Source organism: Salvelinus fontinalis, chromosome 1 (assembly GCF_029448725.1).
Source record: "Salvelinus fontinalis isolate EN_2023a chromosome 1, ASM2944872v1, whole genome shotgun sequence".
Taxonomy (NCBI): Eukaryota; Metazoa; Chordata; class Actinopteri; order Salmoniformes; family Salmonidae; genus Salvelinus; species Salvelinus fontinalis.
In genome coordinates this window covers 15,156,451-15,166,882 of record NC_074665.1, presented here as the reverse complement: position 1 = coordinate 15,166,882, position 10,432 = coordinate 15,156,451, and positions in this window count along the sequence as shown.

Here is a 10,432-nt window from a genome sequence, read left to right as displayed (position 1 = left end):
TCCTTTACGCTTATGTGAATTTTAAAAACACTTCTGACACCATGTAGTATTATCTAAAATAAGGACGCACGACAACGAGGTTCTAGCTCCAGCATGTTTACTAACCTAACCCTCGCATGTCATACACTGACACAGAGCAGTCTGGATCAGAGCCATAGAGCTCCTCCAAAACGTACGATACCCGATGGTCTAGTTACTTGAGTAAGAAGGTTCGTCGGGGAGGGTGCATGGGTGCGCGTAATCTGAGACAGTAGCAATCCAAAAGTTCATGTCGTGTCGGGAAAACGGTTGCATTGAAGATAACCTTTATTCCAAACTTAACCCTTATTCCAAACTTTAAGTTTAGGTAAATTGGGTTATCTTCAATGAAACCGTTGTCCCGACACGACTTGAACATGCAACTTTTGGATTGCGACTGTCGCGGATCATGCACCTTCCCCGACTAACCTTCTTACTCAAGTAACTAGACCATCGGGTAGCGTACGTTTTTGAGGAGCTCAGACATTCGTGAAGTATGTTTCCTATGGCTCTGATCCAGACTGCTCTGTGACAATTAGCCTACAAATTCTGCGCTGTTCGCAAGGCTGGTATTCAATCACAATTTGACAATTGATAGTCACCCATCAGACTATTGTCAATGTAATATGTCATTGTCTTTAGGCTATATATCTATTATATGTGAAATCTGTTTCGATATAGTTTAGGTTTCAGTTAGTGCCGCAGTTTCTAGGTTATTTTGGAGCCTTTGCCAGTGCCACATAGCTAAAGTTAAAAGATTTGTGAGATGGAGATTGCCTAACTGCATGGAGAGGTCCCGTGTAGCCATACACATGATAGTTATCAATGCAATTGATAGGCCTAGAATTCATGCAAGTCCTGATGTTTTCTATTGGGGACTTTCTGTTGAGCAGGCCTAAATATGGAAGGATACAATTGTTGTGATGGCTGGTCAAATGTGTGAATGTTATGTCTGTTTCCAGCAGCTATTTGCACGTGCATATTTTGTGTATTTTTGCATGTACGGCATAGAAATGGTCTGTCATTGGTTCAGGTTCCCATCACCTTTCTTCTCGGGAAACGAGAAGGAGCTTTGTCAGGAAATCTCGGTATCCCAATTACCTAATTATTGCTCCTATCATTGGTATTAGCAAGGTTCTTAGTTTTCGGTTATGGTAATGTAAGACAGTAATCAGACCCTTATATAACGAAATAGCTTAATGACTGTTTATGAAAAGAAATGTCTTCAAACATGGAAAACTGTTGGGAGGAGGCACGATCAGGTGGGACCATTCTAGAAAATGAGATGGCGGATACGCGTGTGAACATCCCGCACAACTCCAATAGTGTTTTTTTTCTCAAAGTTGCAGGGATGTCACGTGTCCTACTTATTACAGTATCCTCATAACAACCTAACGCCATGCACAGACCGGACACGCACGTGCGCAAATTCATTTTGTCCTCCCACACCAAACGCGATCATGACAGGCAGGTTGAAATATCAAAACAAACTCTGAACCAATTATATTAATTTGGGGACAGGTCGAAAATCATTAAACATTTATAGCAATTTAGCAAGCTAGCTTGCAGTTGCTAACTAATTTGTCCTATTTACCTAGCTTGCTGTTGCTACAGTAGCTAATTTGTCCAGGAACATAAATGTTGAGGAGTTATTTTACCTGAAATGCACAAGGTCCTCTGCTCCGACAATTAATCCACACATAAAACGGTCAACCGAATCGTTTCTAGTCATCTCTCCTCCTTTTCTTCTTTGGTATTTATATGGCGATTGGCATCTAACTTTCATAGTATTACCACAACCGACCGACCTCAGTTCATCTTTCAATCCCCCACGTGTGTATAACCAATGAGCAGATGGCACGTGGGTATCTGCTTCTATAAACCAATGAGGAGATGGGAGAGGCAGGACTTGCAGCGATCTCAGCTACAAATAGAACCGACTTCTATTGTAGAGCTTGGCAACGCAGACGCTCGTTGGCACACGCAATGATTGAATAACATGTATGTGTACATTTTGCAGCGCACGTGACGCAAGCGGTGTGGTCAGCATGTTGTTGACCTCCATACAAAAACTTCTCGCTTAGTGAGCAAAAAAATTTTTTCCACCTGCTGGAGAAGACACATTTCTTTTGCCTCATCCTCTCTGGTTTAGCCTACTTCGGAGACCAGAAGAGGAACCGATTTGAATGATGGCCAAAGATTATTATCAGGTTTCTGCTTTCATCTGTGTGACAGGTGAGTATGTAAGTACAAAAACTAAACTGTTTATCTTAATGGTATAGAAGACATCCCATTCAGAGACTGGTTTAACCACTGGAATTCCGTTGTTCAGCCTGAGAAAAGCTTTGCAGGTTTGTTACTTCACTTGTGTCTGTGCTCAACTGCCACAGCTGTAAAAATATATATTTACAACGTTTCTTGTGTTTTTTTAAATATAAATTCACTTCTGGATTACAATATGAATATTGGATTAGCTAGCTACTAGACAGACCACATTAGTCAGTGGGCAGAACAAACAAGGAGGGTAGAGCCAAGCACGAGCTAGCGAGATCCTATTGGAGCGTTCTAGCGTGCATCTGCATATTTCTGTTGGGGAACTCCTCTTCTGTAAAGTGTGCGTGTGCAGTAACTCAACTTGCCTTTGCACTCCTAAACAACGCGATTTAAAAATAACTTTTGCAATGGGTAAAGTCTACAAAACTTAGTCCATTCTGTTCATAACACATTCTAGTTTTGGGAAAATAACTGTATTGAGATCAAATGTTTCATTGATGAGAACATTTGCAGAATGTTGGCCAAAATACATTCGTTCCATCTTCTCCCACTGCCGGCCAGTGGGTTTCCTCTCACTAACATGTTTGGCAGTGACTGGAAACGCCAAGCGGATGCTTCACATTGATACATCCGGTGAAATATCTGTCTCATTGTTCTATCATTGACGATGAGATGGGTCCAATTTATGTCTGACGAAAACCAAACACTGCTTTCCACAGTCAGAACCTCATACCAACAGTCAAGCAATGTGGTGGTGGTTTTGGGATGCTTTGCTGCCTCAGGACCGAGACGTCTTGCCTTAATAGAAGGAACCATTAATTATGCTAAAATAGAGAACATCAGAAAGGGGGCAAATACTTTTTCACAGCACTGTATGTTACCTCTTGGCAGCGTTATCAGAAAGCCCACTCACTAACATGTTTGGCAGTGACTGAAACGCCAAGCGGATGCTTCCACATTGATACATCCCGGTGAAATATCTGTCTCATTGTTCTATCATTGACGATGAGATGGGTCCAATTTATGTCTGACGAAAACCAAACACTGCTTTCCACAGTCAGAACCTCATACCAACAGTCAAGCAATGTGGTGGTGGTTTTGGGATGCTTTGCTGCCTCAGGACCGAGACGTCTTGCCTTAATAGAAGGAACCATTAATTATGCTAAAATAGAGAACATCAGAAAGGGGGCAAATACTTTTTCACAGCACTGTATGTTACCTCTTGGCAGCGTTATCAGAAAGCCCAGCATTGATTTTCACGGGCAATAAAGATAACACTAGGTAAAAAAAAGGTGTTATTTTAGATTCTGAACTCAATTTCGAAGTACACGTTAGGAATGTGACCAAAATAGCTTTTTAGCACCTGAGGAACGTTGCCACGGTGTGTCCGTTTCTATCTTAGGCTGATACAGAGAGACTCATCCAAGCAGGCTTGACTTGTCACAATACAGAGGCGGATGCAAGATGCAAGCAACGATGGTTTAATGAAAATAGTTTACAGTATCCACAAGACAGACAGAATATACTCAGACAGAATCCAACCCAGGGCCTAGGGCACATCCTCTGACGATAGCGTGCTGAGAAATCCAAGGGAGTGAGTCCAGCTGGGTAGGAAGGAGCACAGCAGATAATCCCCACAAGGGCTGAGAGAGAATGAGCACTGACACACGACACAACCTCAGGGAAGAAACAACGATCTGACAACAATAAACACAGGTTACAGAACATATAAAGGGGAAGATAATTAATTCCAGCTGGCGCAGACAATCAGGCCAAGATTGGGAACCACGCCCACACAAACGAGAGAGAGAGAGAGAGAGAGAGAGAGAGAGAGAGAGAGAGAGAGAGGAGAGAGAGAGAGAGAGAGAGAGAGAGAGAGAGAGAGAGAGAGAGAGAGAGAGAAGAGAGAGAGAGAGAGAGAGAGAGAGAGAGAGAGAGAGAGAGAGAGAGAGAGAGAGAGAGAGAGAGAGAGAGAGAGAGAGAGAGAGAGAGAGAGAGAGAGAGAGAGAGAGAGGAGAGAGAGAGAGAGAGAGAGAGAGAGAGAGAGAGGAGAGAGAGAGAGGAGAGAGGAGAGAGAGAGAGAGAGAGAGAGAGAGAGAGAGAGAGAGAGAGAGAGAGAGAGAGAGAGAGAGAGAGAGAGAGAGAGAGAGAGGCAGTGGATTCATGAACCGTGACATGACTACTGTAATGCTCTCCTATCTGGTCTACCAAAGACATCCATTTGTCAACTGCAAAACATACATATGCAGCAGCACGGGTACTGACCAAGACCATGCAGAGAGCACACATTACACCGGTTTTAAGGTCTCTGCACTGGCTGCCTGTGAGTTTTAGAATACATTTCAAGATTATTATTATTTTTTTTTCAATCCACGATTGTGCACCCCAATACATGTCAGATGTGCTTTTAAGTTATGTACCAAGTAGATCCCTCAGGTGCTCTGGCACAGGGTGCCTTTTATTCATTTAGTTATGGCATGTAGAGGCAACCTTTAGTTATTATGCCCACAGCCTCTGGAATAGCCTGCCAGAGATCCTGAGGGGGGATGAAACTGTAGACATACTTAAAAGAGATATTAAAACACACCTTTTTTAGCTTTGCTTTTCCTTAGGGTGCCTTTTATTCATTTAGTTATTCTTTTTTTTATTTTATCCCTGTGTTTTTTGTGTAGTAAATATTTAAGTTGTTATGAATTTTTTTCTGTGAAGGACATTGCGTTGCATTCTGAAATGTGACTGAAATGTGCTGTATAAATAAAGCTTCATTTGAACTATCTAGCTAGGCGAGGGCGACGCCGTAGGCCTGGGAAATATGGCCAAATATCGCACATCTGAGCTATCTTTGTTGCAGGTGCATGGTAACAGTTGAGTAAGATGAGAAAGAATAAGAAACCTGCACACTGCTCTTTATTAAGCTTTTACGTATCGGCCTCAAAAGCTCTGACGAAGGCCTTGAGGCCGATACGTAAAAGCTTAGTAAAGAGCTATATTTTTACGTATCGGCCTCAAAAGCTCTGACGAAGGCCTTGAGGCCGATACGTAAAAGCTTAGTAAAGAGCTATATTAAGCTTTTACGTATCAGCCTCAAAAGCTCTGACGAAGGCCTTGAGGCCGATATGTAAAAGCTTAGTAAAGAGCAGTGTGCGAGTTCCTTATATTTTCTCATGTTTTTGGATAATAAAAGTTCTAAACTTACTTTGAGTAGTGCGTGACCCAAGGGTGGCAACACATACAGTGGCAAGAAAAAGTATGTGAACCCTTTGTAATTACCTGGATTTCTGTATAAATTTGTCAGCAAATTTGAGTCACAACAATAGACAAACATAGTGTGCTTGAACTAATAACACACAAATTGTATTTTTCTTGTCTATATTGAATACATAATTTAACCATTCACAGTGTAGGTTGAAAAAAGTATGTGAACCCCTAGGCTAATGACTTCTCCAAAAGCTAATTGGAGTCAGGAGTCAGCTAACCTAGAGTCCAATCAATAAGATGAGATTGGAGATGTTGGTTAGAGCTGCCTTGCCCTATAAAAAACACTCACAAAATTTGAGTTTGCTTTTCACAAGAAGCATTGCCTGATGTGAACCATGCCTCGAACAAAAGAGATCACAGAAGACCTAAGATTAAGAATTGTTGACTTGCATAAAGCTGGAAAAGGTTATAAAAGTATCTCTAAAAGCCTTGATGAACATCCGTCCATGGTAAGACAAATTGTCTATAAATGGAGAAAGTTCAGCACTGTTGCTACTCTCCCTATGATTGGCCATCCTGCAAAGATGACTGCCAGAGCACTACGCAGTGCGTGTCAGCTAAAGACTTACAGAAATCTCTGGAACATGTTAACATCTCTGATGACGAGTCTACGATACATAAAACACTAAACAATAATGGTGTTCATGGGAGGACACCATGGATGAAGCCACTGCTGTCCAAAAAAGCATTGCTGCACGTCTGAAGTTTACAAAAGTGTACCTGGATGTTCCACAGCGGTACTGGCAAAATATTTTGTGGACAGATGAAACTACATTTGAGTTGTTTGGAAGGAACACACACCACTATGTGTGGAGAGAAAAAAGGCTCAGCACACCAACATCAAAACCTCATCCCAACTGTAAAGTATGGTGGAGGGAACATCATGGTTTGGGGCTACTTTGCTGTCTCAGGGCCTGCACAGCTTGCTATCATCGACAGAAAAATTATTTCCCAGGATTATCAAGACATTTTGCAGGAGAATGTTACGCTATCTGTCCTCAAATTGAAGCTCAACAGAAGTTGGTTGATGCAACAGGACAACGACCCAAAACACTGAAGTAAATCAACAACAGAATGGCTTCAACAGATGAAAATACACCTTCTGGAGTGGCCCAGTCAGAGTCCTGACCTCAACCTGATTTTGAGATGCTGTGGCATGACCTTAAGAGAGGAGTTCACACCAGACATCCCAAGAATATTGCTGAACTGAAACAATTTTGTAAAGAGGAATGGTCCAAAATTCCTCCTGACTGTTGTGCAGGTCTGATCTGCAACTACAGAAAACGTTTGGTTGAGGTTATTGCTCCCAAAGGAGGGTCAACCAGTTATTAAATCCAAGAGGTCAACATACTTTTTCTTGCCACTGTATATTCTAAGTGATTTCAATGGGTCTTTCTCCATTCTAATTGTTTTATACTGTTTTATTCAACAACAACAACAAAAATGTCCTGTGCTCATTTGAGGTCATTTCCACACTGTCACGTAGGGCTGCACAAAATGGGCAAACAATCTAGGCCTAATCTTATTGTTGTGATTTAGAGCAAAACACTTGGGTGAACTGCTGGAAATAGAATGATTATTCTAATTCTATAGTATATAATAGGGGGCACTTTGAATCGTGTTTGACATGACAATAAATTAAGATGCCAGGGAGGAGTTATTGTGACAGTTGTGTTTCCTAGGGGACCCTGTAATCTTATGCTACATTCAATGTTTTCTTTTAGCTACTTCATGTAGCTAACATTCTTGCTTTGTGTATTCCTCTTTGATTTAGAAGATACTGTAGCACAAATAACATGCAGATGTAGGTTTACACCATCACTGGTATTATCAGGCTGTATAGCTAGTTACGTTTGCTCAGACTCAGTACATTTATTAGCTAGATAACGATTAGAAGCTAAAAATATTTAGGCCCAACTTACTAAAAAAAAGACTAACTATTTGAAGATGTAAAACACAAACTAATCATGAAATTATAGAACGCTATTGGATTTATATTAATTAAGAAGCAAAGTGAAAACAGCATCTTGTCGTCAACATTGTTGCATGTGCTGCATTGACCATGCAGACACTCAACGCAAGTGACGGGGGCGGGGCTAGGTCTGTGTGGAAAGCAGCATGGAGAGAGATGACTCAAGTAGCGAAGTAAACTATAAAAATAGACATTCTACACCTCTACATGCTCTACATGCTTTGTAAGTAGGAAAACCTGCAAAATCGGCAGTGTATCAAATACTTGTTCTCCCCACTGTAGATCATCTAATGTCCAGATTCGATCAGCACGAAAAACTGGAAATCGGCCGGTAGGAATTATTTTATTTATTCAGTACAATTTATTTATTCCGTTTGATAGTTATTTGACCAAGATCGTTAGCTAGCTGGCTATCTTAAATGTATTATTTATTCACCTAACTAGTTTGTTAGCTACTTAGCGTCTCATCTGTATTGCCTTGTTTCCCAGACACATTTCTGTGATATTGCATTGACTGAATGGCATTTCATACCCGGAACATGTTATGATTTTCATAATATACATGTATAATAAATGTATGACATAATGTAGGGTATCTGACATATCTAACTCATTTTATTTAGACCCTGAGAGACTACCAACGAGCTGAAATAGATGTGCCTGTACCAGTTTTGGATGAGTTGGTTGTGCCTGTATCAGCGTCAGCAGTTGAGGATGAGTTGGTTGCAAGTTCATCACCACCATCAACAACGCTGAAGAACCGTGGAACACAGTGTAAATGGAACCTACACCGCTCAAAAGGTAGGCTATTTCATAATGTGATTATGGTCAATACAGTATTGTATCTCTGTTTATTATGGCAAGACATGGAATGTAAAGGAACATTAATATTCACATCGCAACTTGCTTATGAACATGGACTTGGGGTGGTCCATGTTCCTGCCAGTAGCGCATGCATGCTATTCCCAGCACAATATGAGTATTGTGAATGAACCGTTGCACCAAGCACGCAGGTTACTCATTATTCTGTCCTAGATGTGTCACAGTTTTTGTTTCTTCATTGATACTCACTTTTCCATCCTTCTCTCTAGCCCCCCATCAGCTGCTCTGTGAGCAGAAGGGGAGCGCTAATATGAAGCAGGAGGACCCAGAGCCCACACCGTTTAAAGAGGAACAGGTCTCTGAAACCTCAGTGTTCTTGTTCACGCCTCCCAGCGTGAAAAGTGAATCTGATAATGATCAGGACCCATCTTAGGCTTCACATCTTTACCAAACCCAAAGTGAAGAAAACCGAGAGAGTGACTGTCTACCCAACAACACAAGTGCAGAGATCAAAACAGAAGTTGATGGAGAGGACTACGGAGTATAGGAACCAACCAGTGACTCTCAGCCCCTCTGCAGTAAACCCAAACTGTTCTGCAGTAAAGAGTGAAAACGGGGATTGTGTTGATGGGGTGGCAAGTGGAGGACTTATCTCAAAACTGAAGCCACTTGAATCAAAGCTTCTAAATGTATACCAATGGCAGGAAAACCAGTGAGCTGAAAGTGCCATTAGGACCTAACACACGGGAGAGACCATACGTGTTATGTTTGCCAAAAAGGCTTTTGGACAGCATACACTTTACAAGCAAATGGAATTATTCACACAGAGGAGAAATCGTTTCAATGCGAAGACTGTGGGAAATGTTTCAGCAGTAAGGGAAAACTGAAGAAACATGTTAAGATTCACACTGGGGAGGTGAGATACAAATCAGAGAGAAAATATACCTGTCCAGGGGGGATTGGAGGGACGCCATGTGCGACTGACGTGTTTTACGTTTGCTCCCGTGGTATTTTTAAAGTTTATGTGAATTTTGCAGCAGAACCGTATTTATTTTCATATATTATTTTGGTGATCCCTTCCCGTAAAAACCAAGACTACTTTACTTCCAAATATCAGCATGTCGACGAAACATAAGGCCAAAAGCATGACTTTGAGAAAACCCGGCCTACAAGACACACTCTCATCACCGCCCTCCCCTGAGCCTGACGGCCCGGGGACTGATACTTTACCCGGGGGGGCGGCTTGGCCTGGCGGCGCTGAAGTGAACATTCTCCAGGCAATCAAACTACTACGCTCTGAGATAGTTGAAATGAAAACGGAGGTGGTTGCTACGATTGAGGCCCGAATAAAGGAGGTCTCTGATACTTTAAAAGCAGATCTAACCATCCTGCGGAACGAGACGGTGCCGGCAATCGCATCACTCAAAACAACAATGGAGTCGCACACTACAACGATTGCAGCACTGGAGACCTTTGCTACAAATGTCTCCGACTTAACTACATCCCTGGAGGCTGACGTGAAACGCCTAGCTGCGGATTTGAAAAAGGTGAAGGAGAGCTGTGTAAGTTTGGAGGGATTCTCTCGCCGCAATAACCTGAGACTTGTATCAGTCCCAGAGTCAGCGGAAATGCCTCGCGCCACGGATTTCGTTTCTGGGCTGCTGAAGGATGTTCTTGCCTTAGATGAAAAGCCCCTGATTGATCGTGCCCACCGGTCGCTGCGCCCAAAGCCCCGGGATGGGGAGAGGCCCCGTGACATAATTCTTCGAGTGCACTTTTTCCATGAGAAGATGGAGATTCTCCGACGAGCCCGCAATACCACTCTGAGCTTTCAAGGACAGAGCTTCTCCATCTACCAGGACTACTCCCCCACTGTTTCCAGGCAGCGCGCAGCTTTCGGACAGGCCAAACGACTACTTCGGGACCATCCAGGTGTGAAGTACGGACTGCGATTCCCGGCCCGTTTATGGCTATCTCATGATGGTAAAGACTACACATTTGAATCTCCGGATGAGGCTCTCTCTCACATTCAAAGTCACATCAAGAAGTCTTGAACTTGCTCATAGTTCAGCAACTGTTGTGCTGTGA